A 19,815-nucleotide genomic window follows, 5' to 3' on the forward strand; every position below is an offset into this window, starting at 1 on the left:
CTGCAAACTAGGTGCCATAGTCGATACACCAGCAGACACACACATCCTACAAAAAGGCCTCACTGAAATGGACAACTGGTGCCATAGTCACGGTCGTAAACTAAATGCCAAAAAATGTATAGTCATCCATTTTGGGAAAAACAAAGTACCCACAAATTACCACATAGACAGCAACCCACTGAGTATGGAAAAAGTAATCAGAGACCTAGGGACCCAAGTAGACAGCAACCTCTCATTTGACACCCACATTGCCAAAGTGGTTAGAAAAACATTCTACCTTGCACACCTCATCATGAAGGGATTCACATCCAGATCCAAGGATGTCATTGTACCCATATATTCCTCCCTCATCAGACCCATGATTGAGTACAATGCCCCATTTGGTATGTACCTCACCCGGCACTTGCAACTGCTGGAGAGACCACAAAGTACCTCACCAAAAGGATCAAAGGTCTCCAACATATGTCTTATTCCGCCAGACTAAAGAAACTTCAGCTCTATTCAGTAACATACCGCCTGCTCAGAGGTGATCTCTGCCTGACGTACAAGGCCATGTCCAATCAGAATCTGATGGACATGCTCCAACTCAAAAAATCCAAATCCATCAGGACCATGAGAGCTAAAGACTTAAACCTCGGCACAAGTATGAATAGGACATGCTGGAGGGATAGATTCATAACCCAGAGGCTTCCCATGCTTTGGAACAGGATCCCAGTTTGTATTAGGCAGAGCCCCTCACTGACTCTCTTCAAGAGAAATCTTGATGAGTGGATGGGAGATCGTAAGTTTACCCCAGGGGTCACATCTGTGTCACTGCTAGACAGGGGCACAGTAAACTAATTCTATTATATAAGGGGACCTTCATTGTGTCACTACTAGAGAGAGGCACAGTATTCTAGATTTATTCTGTACATTTTTGTACCATTTCATGGGGTGGCAAAAGCCACATCACTATGGCTAGGCTTACAAATGCCCCAGGGCAGATAGCCTAGTACTATACTAAGAAACTATGAAACTATGATCACAAGAAAGCTTAATAACTGCTTTATAGGTGACAGCTTGGAATTTGTGCTTATATTCTGATCCTGGTGAGAGTAGGAGCAGAGTGCATTGATTCCTGACTCTTTCTGTTTGGAGTCCCTGTGACTAGCACTTGCTCTAAAACCTGCTGGAAAGCACCAGGAAGCCTTAAACTGATACAAGCACTGAATTGTCATTGTTATTAATGAGAAATTAATCATAGGCACTAAACAGCCTATAATTGCAAAGTGCCTTGCCAAGATAAGGGAAAACAGCTCTTGTACTTTACAAAAAAAAAAAAAAAAGCACCTAACCAGGCATGTCCAATGGTCAGCTTCCAGTGATTTCTCCTATCCACCTGGTGAATCTGGGTATACTGGGGCAATGCAGCAATTGCCTCATGTACACAGACAACCCTCTCCTCCTACCACCCAACACTACAACCTGCGAGAGATGCACTTAAATAGACAAACTGCAAGCAAAGCTCTCTCCAGCCAAGATTGTGCTAGACAATCAAGAGGAGAAGGTTAACAACTGCACTACACCTCAGGCAACACATAGCCCTTCAAAACCCTCACTACCAACACCCACCCACACATAGCAACACTAAACCCACATATGTGGAGGCCCTTAACATTAACCTGCCCAAGCAACAAGTACCTCTGAAGCTGAAACACAAACACCAGTCACAACCAAAGTATTACATATCTCACAACACCAGTGTGCCACCCAACAACAACCCCTAATGCAAGACAACATACCCAACATTTTAGTCATAGGTGACTCTGTAGTCAGGCACACTGAAGTCCCACTCACCAGGCTGAACAAGGAGAAAATTACAGTCAGCTGTCTGTCGGTTGCCAGGATCCACCACATAATGCATGCACTCAAGTCACTCCAGAACAAGTACAAATACAACTCTGTCATTGTACATGTTGGAGTAAATGACTTGAGATGTACCTCCCTGGACTACATGAAAAGAGACATGGAAGACCTCTCAATCATGCAGGCCAGGAAGGTATGCCCCTAGCCCTGAGTAGCATCCTGCCTTCGGCAAGAATGATACAACAGTATAAGGACAAAATGATTGACTTCAACAATTGGCTAATCTTCTGGTGTCATTCAAAGGGGATCCAGTATCTGTCTGCCTGGGATGAGATAATCGACAAACCACAATGCTTTGCCAGAGATGGTCTGCACCTGTCGCTCCTGGGATTCAGGTTACTGGCTAAGGCTTTTGCCAAAACTATAGTGCCCTTTTTAGGCAAGGCTCAAAGGACAAAACCACCACTGTAACAGGCACAAGTATGCAAAATCTGAAGGTAATGCTACTCAGTGCTAGAAGTCTCAACCTCAAAATGCACTCTCTTGAGGCACTTTTAAAAATGGAGAGCATAGATATCTGTGCAGTAACTGAGACCTGGTTCAAGGCTCCAGAGAGCAGCCCTGCAATACCAGGCTACAACTCTTACCACACTTTTCAGCCACCAAACCATGACCAAAACACTAAAGGTGGAGGAATGCCCATATTCACCAAGGATATTCACACCTCCAGGCTAGTTGCCCTACACAATGCATCTGAAATTCTCCAAGTGCAACTAACACTAGGTAAGACTGCAATCCAAACTGTAGCTTGTTACAGATCCCCCACCATGCCCCAAGATTTGCACTACACCTTTCTAAACATACTAGAAAATATTAAGATACAACCAAACACAATAATACTGGGTGATTTCAATTACCCTGACATTAACTGGGAAAACTACTCATGTACCAACACCTTTGCCCAACGGTTCTTGGAATTCATAAATTCCAATGCCCTGGATCAGCTTATCCATAGTCCCACCAGGAGCTCCAATATCCTGGACCTGGTAATTACCAATGTAGGAAATCGATGCTCCACACCAGTGGTCACCCCCTCGTTGGTTAGGACTGACCATAGGCTAATCACCTTTGACATCCACATCCCACCCCCACCCCCCAGTAAGGAAACATCTGTAAAAAAACTTCTCCAATGCCAACTTCATGCTACTCAATTCAGAAGTGACAAACTTCATGATACCAATGCAGATGGAAAATGAAAATTCGACTGCCGGATCCTACACTACAGCACTGTACAAGCACATCCAGTCGTGCATGAATTGTGCCATCCCAAATAGAACCGATACGCTCTCCTCCAAAACAAGAAGCCAATCTGGTGGTTCCCTGTCATAAACAAACTATACAACAGAAGGAATAAACTGTTGCAGAAAAGGGGAAAATCCCAGGATGCAAAAAACTCCCTTAGCAGCCTCAGTAAGAAGCTGAGATCCCTCATAAAATCCTCCAAAGCTAGTTATGAAAATAAAATTGCCAAAGATTCCAAAGACAACCACAAGGCATTCTATAGCTATGTCAAGAATCTAAATGGCAATACTCAGATCTGCTCTGAGCTACAAGAGAATGGCATTAAATATACTGATCCCAAGGACATTGCCAATATCCTGTCAGATTGATTCAGTGCCAACTTCACCTCCCTCTCACCACCTAAAGGGCCCATCTCAATACAGAAAGATTGCCAAATTCTGGTAATCATGACAACACAGGTAAAAACCACACTCTCTAAAGCTAAGAATAAAGCATCTATGGGACCAGACGACATCCTGGGCTGTGTACTACATGAACTACAAAAGGAACAGGCATCTCACCTAAGTGTCATGTTTAATCATAGCCTAACCTCAGGCTTTGTGCTCACTGAGTGGTGCACAGCTACAGTTATCGCACTCCACAAGGGGGGATCCACTTTGGATCCCGGGAACTACCTTCCCATAAGTCTGATGAGTCTGATATGCAAGGCCATGGAACGTATTATCATGGAACTTATAAACAAAGATATCAGTAACCTTCAAACACTGGACCCCACCCAGTTTGGGTTCTTGAAGAGCCAATCGTGTATTCTGAACCTGATCGACTTCTTCGAATCAGTCTCCAGAGCTGTGGATGAGGGCAAGGCAGTCCACGCAGCCTATCTGGACCTTGCCAAGGCCTTTGATACCATCCCCCACTCTGGCATCATAGATAAACTTACTAAGCTGGGCATAAATCCCTACGTCACTCGATGGGTTGCCAACTGGCTTACTGACAGAACCCACACTGTAAAACTAGCTGACTCCAAATCCAGCTCCATACAAGTGACAAGTGGAGTACCTCAGGGTTCAGTCCTGGAACCACTCTTGTTTGGCATCTACTTCTCTGAAGTACAGGCCAACACTGAAGGACTCTAGCTAACAAAGTTCACAGATGACTGCAAACAGGGAGCCATTACTGAATCCCCAAATGATGTGGATATTCTACAAAAGGGTCTTACAGAAACAGATGCTTGGTGCCAGAGCCATGGGCTCAAGCTCAATGCCAAGAAGTGTATAGTTATCCCCTTTGGAAAAAAACATGTACCCATGAATTACCACATAGGTGGTAGTACACTAAACACTGAAAGTGTGATAAGAGACTTAGGAGCACAGGTGGACAGTGGTCTCACCTTCGATAACCACATCACCACAACAGTCAGGAAATCTTTCTATATGGCACACCTCATCATTAAGGGCTTTTTATCAAGAAAAAAGGATGTCATTGTCCCACTGTAGTCATCCCTCATTAGACCCATCATAGAGTACAATGCCCCATTTGGTATGTTCCTCACAAGATATCTGCAACAACAGGAAAGGCCACAGAAACACCTCACTAAAGAAGTCCAGGCCTAAAGCAGATGCCCTATGCTGACTGACAAAAAAAACTCCAGCTATACTCTGTCGCATATCGTCTACTCAGAGGCAATCTGTGATTAACATACAAGGCCATGTTAAACCCAGAGCTGTTGGACATGCCACACTTAAAGAAATCCCAATGCATCAGAGCCACATGCTCCAGGGACCTAAATCTTGTCATCAAAATGAACAAAACATGCTGGAGGGATAGGTTCCTGACCCAGAGACTCCCCATACTCAGAAATACACTGCCCATACATGTCAAGCAGAGTGCCTCCTTGGCCCTCTTCAAAAGGAACCTTGATGATTGGATGGGAGATATTAAATTTACCCCAGTAATCACGTCAGTCACCCTGCTAGACAGGGGTCCAGGGAAGCAATTATTGTGGGAAGAAATAGCCAGGGGATTGTTATGGGAAGGCTAGTGTAGACCCTAGATCCAATAGCCTCGTACCAAATTATGAACCTATCTTGACCTCGCCAAGGCTTTAGACACCATCCCGCATTGTGGAATTATAGATAAATTTACTAGACTAGGTATAAGTCCTTACATCACAAGATGGGTTGCCAATTGGCTCACTGACAGAACCCACACTGTAAAAGTTGCAGACTCCAAATCTGACTTCAAACCAGTGACAAGTGGAGTACCACAGGGTTGAGTCATGAGACCTCTCCTGTTTGGTATCTACTTCTTTGAAGTACAGGTAACACAGAAGGTCTTTGGCTAACAAAGTTCACAGATGACTGCAAACTAGGAGCCATAGTTGAATCCGCAAATGATGTGGAAATTCTACAGAAGGGCCTCACTGAGACAGATGCCTGGCATCAGAGCCATGGCCTCAAGCTCAATGTCAAAAAGTGCATTGTCATTCCTTTTGGTAAAAACTCTGTACCCATGAACTACCACATAGACGGCAGTCTACTTAATACCAAATGTGTGATAAGAGACCTTGGGACCCAGGTAGACAGTAGTCTCTCCTTTGATAATCATATTGCCACAGTAGTCAGGAAATCCTTCTACATGGCAAACCTCATCACAAAAGGGTTCTCATATAGGAAAAAAGAGGTCATTGTTCCCCTCTACTCGACACTCATTAGACCCATAAAACAAATCGTCAACAAAATGTCTGTAAAACAGTACGCTCGTATGCTTAATTAAATGTGTTTGTTCCCAAGATACCATAATTAAGTTGGCGTAAGCGTTGGCACAGCTCGTGCCCATCGCTACGCCCTTGTTTTGTTTGAAATATTTATTATCAAACAGGAATACATTGTTGTCAAGTACAATTTCTAAAAGAAAGCAGATAAATTCTGCTTTCTTGATCTCCATATTGTTATCTATAGTCAACAAATTGTACAAAATTTCTAAACCAAGTAGGTTGGGAATACAAGTAAATAGCTACTCTACGTCTAGCGTAACAAAAATTAAATCATTGATGTCACCAATGTTAGACGTAGACGCATATAAGTCCCTAATAAATTGTTCAGTATCTTTAAGAACATATTTATATTTGGACAAAACATTTTTCATTTCATAGTCCAGAAAAATAGAGAGCGGCTCCGTCGCCCACCCAGCGCCAGCAACAATGGGCCTAAACTTTGGTTTATCAGCATTCTTATGAATTTTAGGCAATCCATGGAGTCTAGGAATAAGGGGATGCTCTATATTAAAATAATTAAATAAATCATTGCTAATAACATGTGAAAGCAAACAGTCTGTTAGTGCTGTACGAATTCTAAAAATAAAAGTTTCAATATCAAATAAACTGACTTCACTATATGCATCACTAGTAAGCATCTCAAACATAGTGTTATAATAATAAGTAGAGTCTAACACTACTACAGGACCTCCTTTATCAGATGGTCTAATAATTATATCATTATTATCTCTAATGCTACTTAATGCTTTAAGCTCTTCATCATTCAAATTTTTGTCAGAATCAGATATACAATAGTTTACATCAGTATAAATGGTGTTTTCTATCGCTTTCAAGAAGACTTCCACATTAGGTGGTAAAGGTGGTATATAGTTACTTTTCTTCTTGAATTTGTAGTCATAATGACTTGTATTTGAGTTCAGTGAAAGTTTTAATGCAATGTCTCGTGCAAAGTTACGTACTGATAAAAGAATGTCACTACAATCAATATTATACGTAGGTATAAAACCCAAACCTTTGTTAAGGAGACACTGTTCTGCTCTCTTTAGCGTGTATGATGAAATATTCCACACTAGACTTCGCTGTGTTATGTGTAAACATTACTGTTGTGTATACCTTCCAAGATGAATCACACCGTATTTATCTGATATGTGTATATTTAAATATAGCAACATACGTGATTCAACAGTATTATCACTAACAAGTACTACACCATTGTAGAAGTCATAGCAGTTTTGCAATACTATACAGTATGTGTACTGACAGGTATATTAGAAATACAACTGTCTTCACAGCTGTCATGGCTAAGTGTTTAACTGCTGTGACTATAGTGTATAGGGTCCTGGGTTCAAGAGCTGTCTATTTTGTTGGGCAGAACAAGGGATGTTGGGTACAGAGTAGTTAAGGCAGTTGTGAGCAGCTTTAAGTGGGTTTTCATGGGTTTGTGTTAAGCTAAGCGGTGCTAACATATGGTTAAATGTACTGGCGCTTACACTGTGTAGGTTTCGCTTACCAGTGCGCAAATGTGCTTAGCAGTTATATTGCCGCAATGCTGAAACCTGCTAAGCATGGCTCAGCCCTGGTAACCAGTGCTCACATTCTGGTCTGATAAAATAGCAGGGTAATGACATCTTTAATAAGTGCATTTAATGCCATGTACATAACATGCGTCTATGTGCTGTCATTACAGTAGCTAGGGGTGTGAGTCTACTGTCTGGGTCACTTGAGTATATATGGCTTGTACAACACTCTTTTCCATTTGAATGTGTTACATACATGGGTAGTATCTCAGGTTATATGCAGTCACACTGGCATGTAGTGTATCATTACTTTACTACTGTTGACAGTGCATTCCCAAGTAAGAGTAGATTGTAGATTGTAGTACTGGAACCAAACAACCCTGCATTCAAAGAGAGACTCTGAGTCCTCACTGTCGTGTTCCTGGTATGTGAGCTGTGTCTCATTGAACATTTCTTACCGGATAATGATCTAACATGTGGAAAATTACTGTAGACTACTGTGTGTATAGCACATGTCAGTGAGGGCTGCTGTCATCTAGTAATGTTATACCTATCAGTGTCACACATCTGTCTGGCAACACATTCATCCTAAAGCATAGCTAGTTGGCTAGCTGATGTCTGCCCTCTGTACAGATGTGCAGATGTCAGGTATCCATCATGACTACTTACAGGTGGTCTATGCTTGACTGACACTGACATGGCTGTCCAGCTGTGTTATGAATGCCACAGCTAGAAATCCACAACCTGTATGCACCACATGCCATGGATACCTCAACTACACTATGCTATCTTTTGATATATGGCCTGCTGGCACATGGCAGGTGGCATGATACCACTGTACACACATCCCTTAACTGCACCAATGCATTCCAGTACTGACAAATGTGTATGTGTGCATTACTGAGAATATCAGTGTCTGTGTGTTTGTAGACCTGTAGTTGAGAATACCCTGAGGCCCTTCACACCTACCACACCCTCCATTGCCATAGTTAGGTGTGGCTGCTGCTGTACAGGACATTACATGTACCTTGGTATGCTCTTCTCCCTAAGGGTACCTGGGCCATGCAGTACCAACACAACACAGTTGTACAAATGGGTTGATAGGTATGGGATATCCACTGAGTCCTGGCAAGTGTGTATGTGAGCATGCGTGTATATATGTAGGGTACAGCATTCTAAGGCCACATTCTCCTATTATAATACACATTGCCACACAGTATTAGGGATAGTGATGTTGTTGACCGTAGGAGAGGCATGACAATGCATCACCCAGTTATGCCTGTGGCATGTGCATTAGATGCATATCCCTGTAGTAGCACTCTTGGGTTGGACAATGGGTTGTATTGCAGTCCTGGTCAATGTGCGATGGTGGGTATGTCAATGTTATCATGGGTTTCAGTGTGCACAATATCTACTGTGGGGTGTGGGTGCTGGGTATACTGTCTTTACACCATGGTGCCTCCAGTACATGTCCCGTTTTCCACTGTATGTGGACCACTGTCACCATCAACCATACAGGTAACTGATAACACTATCCAGCCCAGTTATTCATGTGCTGTGTGCAACTTATCTGTAACACAATGGATACCATGACAAGGTAGTTAGCACTGATAATCCCAGGTCTCTCAGATGTGTGTCTGACTGGTATTTGTTTTTCATTTTGTATATGCCGGTATGTCACACTATGTATTTTCCATAAACAACCAGTACATCCCCCATTACCATACTGTACAGGCCTGGGGATGTTCTTCATGTAACATGTAATCTGGAATACACCTCATCCTAAAAGCCATGTGATGTGTGCAATTAAAGCCAAACACATCAGTAGCACTACATACCTAGGTAGGGGTCTAGTCCCAGTGTTGCCAAGTAAGAGTGTGTGTGTATGTGAAGAAATCTTCTTCTGTTTGCAGAATATACATGTCCCAGGAGGTCATCTGTCTGAGAACTGCCTGGCATGTGCTAACATTTCACATGTATCATCCTGTGGACATACATTCCATCACAGCTAGTGGTAGATGTGTAAATGACTTCTTCCCCACTTTATAGGTGTGCAGCGCTACTGGGGTTGGTATATATAGCTGGGTGTGGCTCTTGTGGACACAGCCACCATCATTGCAGCTACTGTTGAGTGTATCCCCCTGCTTAGCTGGGCGTAATACTGTAGATTTCAGGTTAACAGGATAGGTAGTTGTCTATCACACTATCTGCGGTTCTAGAGCACCTTTTTCCCTCCAAAGGGTACGGGTATGCCACCCACACCAGCACACCTATCTTTACTGAGTTGAGGATTACACTACATTGGAGAAGGGGAGATATACCCTACCAGTGCCATCGTCAATGACATTAAACTAGTGGATTGCTTATTCCCCAATGTGTTGTTGTGCCTGTTCTGGCTTGGTGGCATTATATAGCCTACAATGTGTTCCTTGCACAAATACATACATCCGTGTGTACAGTATTCTCTATATATTGCATCAGCACCAAAGCCACTGTGTGTGTTATACACAGACATGTGGTGTGTACCACCCAGTGCACTTACCATTGTCCACTGTAGAAGGGCTGCTAACAGCAGCCACCATGCACTCACCTGTATACACCACCTTCAGACCTATTAGCCATGTGGCACATGGAGTAACTGTTATACAGACCTGTGACATGTATTCACCTGTGCCAAGGATATGGCACAGCCAAGCTGTCACCACAGTGCCATACCCCTTGTGGGATACAAGAGCAGACCATCCTCTTGCTGACACATGGACACCTACAACACAAACGGATTGTATTATGGAGACCACAATCACTCAGTGTAAATAACAGCTATAATGCATCATGGCTGGACAGCTACATTTCCTGATGTGTTATCATTAAACTTTACTGCTGATAACATGTTACACAGCAGTATATTGGTACACCATAGTACAGTCACCATGTGCATCAGAACCATATTAGCCTGTCCCTGCATTGATGTTATGGATGACAGGGATGTGACACAGGTAACATCACATGCACAGGGTATGTTGTTGACTTGCCAGAGACCTAGGCTGAGCCATACGTTTGACACCATGTCTGTGAGTGAGGGGGTTTAATTATTGATATGGCTGTGGTGATGTGGTGTGTGTAGGTATGGGGTTGCCCTAGCTGTGTTTGTATTGTGTGTGAGTATGCATGCACACAGTTCTGACATGTGGCTGCCCTATACAGGTGTTTGTTGGACAGCTGCAGTCCATACCTGGCAGGGTGTGCAGTTCACCAACTCCAGCCATGGACACAAGAACTGTGCCTGCCAGTAATTCCATGGGCACATCCGAGTGCAAACCACAATATGGTACTCTCCCCTGATGATGACATATGTCCACTGCAACCAGGACTCTCCTGGGACTGGCCAGGGCCACATGCATGTGGCCTGCTGAGATGTGGTATTGACAGCACCCTTCCCTGCAGTGCTAGGGCTGGTACTGCTGCTACAGGAACGGCTTGGTGTCCTTGCACATCCACGTCGACCTCCAGCTGTTGGTGTTGCTGGCCTACATCCAAGTGGCTGTCGCACCACTCATACCACATGCTCAAGCATGGACAATCCGCAGTTGAGGAGTCCCACCATCTCACCCCACCTTCTATCCATGACCTCTGTAAAATAATGGAGGGCACCCGCAAGATCACGGATGTTTTCAGTAATACCTGAATGAGTAGCCCTCTGCAGCCTCAGATCCTCTCTTGTGTACCGTTCGATACATGCCTGCACCTACATGACAGCCTCAAACATGTATCTGGTGGTACCAAATGTAGCACTTCTGCCAGGGGCACGATGACCAGCAGCCCCCCAATGAGCACCCCTGTACATCAGTCAATGTGGTACCCCGTCAGACATCCGGCTGTGGCTGCTGTGTTCAGACACACATGCCATAGATACCACACTATCATGTTCCATGCCACAAACAGCCAACTGTTCCTCTGCTATGGCCACTGGTAATGAGGTATGAATAGGCATTGTGACTGTGTGCAGGGATGGGGTGGATAACAGAGGGATGTCAAATGATGTTTTAGCTTCAGCCTCTGACAACCCCACCTTTGCCTCAATACATCTTTCATCATTTCAGTGTTTGTATGGACGCCAACATCAGATTGCCTGCAGGAAGGACCCTGACCCACCTCTCCTCCTGTGACGGGAAAACAAGAAATGCACTCTAAGACCTGTACATCATTGCTTAACAGTACACACACACACACACACACACACACACACACACACACACACACACACACACACACACACACACACTCACACACACACACACACACACACACACACACACACCCTGACATTCCACCATAATACTTACCTGTCCCTGAGTTTACAAGCTGTCCCTTGTTTATTCAAAAGAAACACACCAAACACCAGGAAAAAGACTGGTATAACCTTTTACTGATGCATTCAGGTACCACAGCTTTCACCTTCAAAGAAATAACCATTTCCATCAAACAGCTGCTTATATGCTCATACATCATCAATTTTAAAATTGCTTTCAACCAATGATCTTTATACATCCATTAAAACAGTATCAAAACACATTTAAAGTGCCCCTTACATATTGCCTGTAAAAACATATAAACTATGCATAAAAACACGTTCCTTCATGAATTAAACAAATACAAAATTGCTGCCCTTCATTGTATATGTGCTCTAATTATACAAATGCCCCAATGTCTCCAACACCTTATATGACCATGTGCAAAAAGAAATTCCATTGACTAACCATAAAGAACAGGAGAAAGCAACATAACATTATATTATGCATTCATAAATGATTTCTACATGCCTTAACATGATTGATATTGTTAATATTTAACTGCTTTGACATCATGTTGTTCACCGGGAAACAGAATTTTATGTCAGAACATAACTTTGTCCTAATGGAACTGAAAGTTCAAATTCAATTCTAAATTCAATCCCCTGGGACAAAGTGTTCTGTAATTTATGATACATTTGGTCTCCTCTTTGGTTTATACAGGCAATATGTAAGGGGCACTTTAAATGTGGATTTTTTGAAATTTGAGAAACTGCTTACGAAAGAGGTAAATGTATATTATGACATAAAATTTTTGGAAAAGTATTTGGCATTGGATCTAACACCCATGGGCCTCAGAATAAATAAACAGCCCGCCTTTGACTTTACGGAGGACAAAATTGATTTGTTGAACGAGTGGAATGCTGCCTCATTGGCTTGCATGAAAGTTTGGGTGAGCGTGCTAATTAAGTGCAATCTGAGGCAGCAGGAGAAATTGAGACTGTAGATTCTATGAGTTCATGTAGAGCTGTTGGAGAAGGTTTCTAATGTGCTATTTGAAAATCAAGTGAAAGAAGTGAAGAAGAGGGTCGCAAAGTTCGAGGAGGCAGTTACAGCTCAAAAGAAGGGGAAGTTACAAAGGGATATGCAAGATTATCAGAATAACATCATTTTTTTGTAGCAACAAAAGGAATCAAGAGGAAGGCAAAAAAAACAGATGGATGAGCAGCAGAGACCTTTGCGACTCTTCTGTATCATCTGGGGACATGAACTTGGGTAGCAGTAAAAAAAGCGTATCCTTTGAGGAGCTAAACGAGGAGTCGGGGGTTTCCAGTGCTGACAAAGAGAATTCAGGATGTGGCAAAGGCCGTGGGCAAGGATGGAAGAGAGATTCCATTGACGACAACGCCAGGCAGATGGAGGGGATTTAACAGGGCCATAGCACCAAGAACATGAGCAGGAGGAGAAGATAATAAGGAAGCTCCACATCTTTTGGACTGTGCAGAGACTATCATTGCACCAAAGGGCATTATAGAGGGACAAAATGATAATTTGAAAATAATAAACCTGTCCAATCTTAATTTGGACTATAATGCTATTTCTCTTTTGGACAAAGGTCCCAAATTTATCCCTACTTGATTTCCAAGCTTGTCGGATGTGTTCATGGACATTTCTAGATTTTGCCATCAGTTCCATTTAAAGGTTTTCTTTGAAAACAAGCAAGGTATAACTAGTAAATGCAATGCTGAATATGCTGTTATGAGTGAAATGGATGAAAATGCAGGGGAGCATGTTATGGGTGAGGACAATGTCCTGTGTGAGGATGATCCATTGTTAAATGTTTCTATTTATGATTATGAAGAGTGAGAAAGATCACTGCCCAGTGAGAATGAAGTTCATGAATTTTTCACTGGCTATGGGAAAATGGTTTTACCTTCTGTACCTTATTGTAGTGCCTTTATGCCACCTAAGTTATCGGCCAATATGATTATGTTTGAAAATGTGTTATGTAAACAAGTAGAGGTGGAATATGACAAATTTAAAAAACATGTTGGGCCCTATAATTTATCAAAAGATCAATGGGGGGCACTACAATGCTTGAGGGAATGTAATGGTGAATACATTTTCCCGCAGGTGGATAATGGAGGCAACTGGTTGATTATGCATATCACGCAGTGCAATAACATGGCTCTCACATTATTAGAGGACGAGTGGGGGGATTGGGAAACCAAACTGGAATTTAGGGAGATGGTTTGGCAGTTAAGGTTGGACGCATGTGGAAATTATGGATTGAATGACCACATATCCATCAACCCAGCCCTTAAGATTCTCGCTGATGACCCAAAGAGACATTGATAGATGGTTAACTGTTGTAACTTATGTAAATAAATAAATAAATAAAATATTCAGTTTCAGTCCTTATGGAGCATGTACATATAATATATTTTATTTTTATTAAGGTTGTAGCTTAAAATATAGTTGTTAACACTATTTAAGGTACAAGAATAAATGTGGTTTTAACATACAATATTTTTATACTATATATATATTTTACATACATTTTATATATATTTTTATATATTTTTTATATATTTATTGGTATTTATACACCAAACTAATGTATTAATAAGAAATGAGTATTTCCTGTCACAATTTCTTTGATGATTTTACTTATATTTAATTTTTACAACATTTATATAAGTTGTAAACAAAATTATGAAATGTTAAGATCATGAATTCCTATGAACCTCTACAACTTTGTATTAACATTCAAGTGTAAATTACCAAAGGTTTGGTTCAGCATTACCTCAATGTTAATTAGTGTCAATTAATGGCCAGCCTATTAGAAGTCAAGGTTAATTAAGTGTGTTTTACTTAGATGTATTTAAACTGAAGATTTGTATGTGTAACAGATTCTGATGAAGTCTCCATATGGGAGATGAAAGCGCTTAATCTGTTTTTTTTTGTCAAATAAATTGGTGTCTTGAAACGTTTTACCTAGTGGTCTGTTGGACTTGGACCTTGAATTTATTGAAACTGAGTTTCCACATTTTATTAAGAGGAAAACCTTTATTGTTACTGGAGAACAACGCCTATAACTGCATTTTTTCTGTTTGGAAGTTATGTGCTTTTCGGTTACTAGTGGCTGTAATTGGCACTTTTCTGGTATCGAGGATTCCTGGCAGTATGGAGAGTAGTGGTTTACTCAACGAACTAATCAAATTAATTCAAAGTTACTCACAGGGGAGTAACAACGGGACTGAAGCTTCAAATGAGATTCCCTGTGCGCAGAGCTCACCTAGAGGAACAGGGGAATGCAATCACGATACACCGATAGGTGAGAATGATCCAGGAAACACAGGGAACACTAACAACGAACACTTCCGGTCCAACCATGAGCGTTGTGAGGAAGCGTACGCTTGTAGAGGTAATGGAGGAACCACCAGGCAGAGGGAGAGCGTTGAACAAGAATATCCCAGTGTGGATCTTTACAAATGGCTTGACAATTCCTTTGGAACATTTAAATCGAGGGAAGAACAGACGCGAACCCACAATGGTGGATACAAGGACAAATGTAAGACTCTGAAACAGTATTTAACAAAATTTAAAAGTTTAGCATTGGATAATTGGTATTTAAAGAAATGTATAGATAACACGATAGTACCAAAGGGACTTAGAATCAACAAGTTCCCTAACAATACAGTACTGGATTTTGAATTTTTTAAAACTATTGTGAATATTTTAAATGATTGTGGGCTGGCCATTCTTAGAGCAATGATAAAAAACAATGAAAAAGTTATGTTTAAATGTAAAAGCAATATTGATAAATTGAATGAGGAAATTAATGCTGACCTTTTATTTTCTGTTGATGAATACAAGAATATGTATTTTAAAACTATGTATGATGTGGACAATGTGATTTCAAAGAATCATGTTAGGAAGACAAGAAGATTGGATAGGGACTTGAATGAATACAGGGAGGGGAAAGCGTATTTTTGTGACAACAGGAATTTTAGAAGGAATTTCCAAAATAAGGAAGGAGGTTACAACAGGGGAACAGAAATGGGGTTTGGTGAACACCAAGGCCATTATGGGGGATACAAACAAATATATAACCAGTATGGAGACCAAACTATTAATAATGGGACCCCTTTAGAAGAGCAGGAACCGAGAAGGTCCGAAAGGATAAGGAATTTAGACCACAACCATCTTATGCAGTAGCAACGAAGAATTATTATGTACCACCACAGAGGAGGGGGAGGGGGGGTGTCAGGGAGATTCAATAGATAGTAACATTTGTACTACCACGTCTCAAGAATGTGTTAATGTCAACGAGAATTGTATAAACAATATAGAGAGAAATGTTGGGTCTAACGTAGTTATTTTATCCAAAGACAATTTTTTTTATTTCTAACTATACAGATGTTGAGGTAAAACAAGAACATTTCAATTTGTTTACAAAAGGTTTCACATTTGTCCCAGCTAAAAAAAACTGGGATTGATGAAATCCTATTAGATATCAGGCTATTTACTAGGAAGTTGAATGTATTTCACATGTTCAAAGAAAGGAATACTAAATACAAAAAAAAATAATCTCAAGAAAGCCAGCACTTTTAACCCCCCCAATACACCAAGACATATTGAATTTTGAAAGATGTGTCATGGGTACAATAAGGGATGGATATAAGAAACATTTACCCACCAGACACAATTTGACTAAGAATGAAATTTGTACTCTACAACAATTAAGTGACAATGTTAATTTGCAGATAATGAAACCTGATAAAGGTGGAGGGGTAGTGCTGATGGATACATGGGAATATACTAAGAGAATATGTGATATACTGGACAAAGATAGTAAGTATAGCCTAGTATCTAGGAATGAAGTGAATATTTCTTAAAGAAAAATAGACATGATTTTAGAAGACAATTTACTACAAGGTCTAATAGACAATGAATTATACAATTTTCTAAGAGTAACAAAACCAGTTATTCCAGCAATATTTGGTATACCTAAGGTGCACAAGGACAAAGAAAGTTCACCTTTAAGACCAATTGTGTCCTCACAATGTTCAAAAACACAACCGCTTGCAATTTTTGTGGACGTACAACTAAAAGAATTTTATAAGAAATTTCCACACATTTTAATAGATTCATGGGATTTCTTATCTAAAATAGGTGGCACCCAGTACAGGGATGGTATTGTTTTTTTACAATTGATATGAGAGATTTATTTTCAGTCATTCCACACCAAATTGGGTTGGAATGGTTTGAAAATATGATAGTGGAGATGAAAATTCTTACAGCTGATGATTTTAAGCTAGTTATGGAAAATATGGAACTTGTTTTGAAGTATAACTACATTTATTTTCAAGGAGATTTATACCACCAAACAGATGGGGTTGCCATGGGATCTGCCTGTGCCCCCATTTACGCAAACATTATAATGTTATTCTGGGAAAAACATTTTGTCTTTAGTTCTAATTTTTAAAAACATATTGTAGGCTATTATAGATTCTTGGACGATATATTTATTTTCTGGGACGGACCCGAAGATGAAATTAATAAATTTATTACACACATCAATCAGAGTACAGAATTTCTCGAGTTTACTTACGATTCAGACTCAGAAGAAATACATTATTTGGATGTTAAATTGACAAAAGATATAATAAACAAAAAATTTAAATTTAGAATTTTTCGGAAGGAATGTTACTCAAATTCATTTTTACATTTTAAGAGTGACCATCCCTACCACTCAAAGATGAATATAATAAAAGGACAAATGATTAGAGTAGCTAGAATGACTTCTGACAAAACAGAACTGATGGAAGAAATGGAAATACTACACAATATGTTCAAGGAAAGGGGATATCCTGACCACATGATTGAATCAAACAAAAAAGTTGTAATAGATAGATTGGATACATTATACAACCCCCTACTAACAAATATAGGTACTATTGGGGTAGAAAATACATTTAGCACCAGAAAAGATGAGGAAGAGAAACTTCCTTTTTTGGTTTTGAAACACTTTAATGGTGTCAGATGGATTAAAAAATGCATCAATGATGCATGGGGAATGTTTAGTAAAATGTCTAATAAGACAGATGTTTTCCAATTACCACTTAGATATGCTTTTAGGAAGAACAGAAATTTGAAAAATATACTTGAGAAAAAGAAAAACGTTCCAAGTGGAGCAAGTAGTAAATATGGTACTTTTAGATGTGGTAGGTGTGCACAATGTGTTTTTATGGCAGATACTAAAGAATTGAAACTACCAAATATAAATTTGAAATTGATAGGTAGTAAATACTACAGTTGTTACACAAAAGGGGTGGTATATTTGTGTTACTGTAAGAAATGTCTGAAATACTACATAGGGAAAACTAAACGTAATTTAAGGGCACGTATATATGAACACAATAGAGATATTATCAAAATGAACGACAACAATGCCTTATTTAGACATACCCGGATATGTGGAGATGCAGATTTTAAATTTTGGATATTGGAAGAGGTGATGAAGCAAGAGAGAGAGGGGTGGATTGGGAAACCAAACTGGAATTTAGGGAGATGGTTTGGTAGTTAAGGTTGGACTCATGTAGAAATTATGGATTGAATGACCACATATCCATCAACCCAGCCCTTAAGATTCTCGCTGATGACCCAAAGAGACATCGATAGATGGTTAACTGTTGCAACTTATGTAAATAAATAAATAAATAAATAAAATATTCAGATTCAGTCCTTATGGAGCATGTACATATAATATATTTTATTTTTATTAAGGGTGTAGCTTAAAATATAGTTGTTAACACTATTTAAGGTACAAGAATAAATGTGGTTTTAACATACAATATTTTTATACTATATATATATTTTACATACATTTTATATATATTTTTATATATTTTTTATATATTTATTGGTATTTATGCACCAAACTAATGTATTAATAAGAAATGAGTATTTCCTGTCACAATTTCTTCAATGATTTTACTTATATTTAATTTTTACAACATTTATATAAGTTGTAAACAAAATTATGAAATGTTAAGATCATGAATTCCTATGAACCTCTACAACTTTGTATTAACATTCAAGTGTAAATTACCAAAGGTTTGGTTCAGCATTACCTCAATGTTAATTAGTGTCAATTAATGGCCAGCCTATTAGAAGTCAAGATTAATTAAGTGTGTTTTACTTAGATGTATTTAAACTGAAGATTTGTATGTGTAACAGATTCTGATGAAGTCTCCATATGGGAGATGAAAGCGCTTAATCTGTTTTTATTTGTCAAATAAATTGGTGTCTTGAAACGTTTTACCTAGTGGTCTGTTGGACTTGGACCTTGAATTTATTGAAACTGAGTTTCCACGTTTTATTAAGAGGAAAACCTTTAATGTTACTGGAGAACAGCGCCTATAACTTCATTTTTTCTGTTTGGAAGTTGTGTGCTTTTCGGTTACTATGTTTGAAAATGTGTTATGTAAACAAGTAGAGGTGGAATATGACAAAGTTAAAAAACATGTTGGGCCCTATGATTTATCAAAAGATCAATGTGGGGCACTACAATGCTTGAGGGAATGTAATGGCGAATACATTTTCACGCAGATGGATAATGGAGGCAACTGGGTGATTATGCATATCACACAGTGCAATAACATGGCTCTCACATTATTAGAGGATGAGTCAGTGTATATTAAGCTGGATAGGAATCCAGTGAAGGAATTTAATGAAATGCTATTAGAAATATTAGAAAGACGGGAGAGACTGGGTTTTTTGAACACAGCTGATGTTCAAAAATTGTGCATCAAATATCCAAGAGATGCAAGTTATTCCCAAAATACATAAATGTATGAGCAATCCTCCATGAAGACCAATAGTGTCGGGCTATTTTTGGACTTTCATTTGAAGGGTCATTTAAGTAAGGTTAGTTCCCACATTAAGAATGGAACCATGCTGTCTAATATGTTAGGTGGCCTTGAGTGGTCTTTGGACTACTACTGGGCAAGTGTGGATGTGAAATCGTTATACACAAACATAAGATATATGTGGGGCCTGGAAGCTATTGAGAAGATGT

The sequence above is a fragment of the Protopterus annectens genome, chromosome 5.part0, assembly GCF_019279795.1.
Source record: "Protopterus annectens isolate FY-2018-M chromosome 5.part0, PAN1.0, whole genome shotgun sequence".
In the NCBI taxonomy this organism is placed as follows: Eukaryota; Metazoa; Chordata; order Ceratodontiformes; family Protopteridae; genus Protopterus; species Protopterus annectens.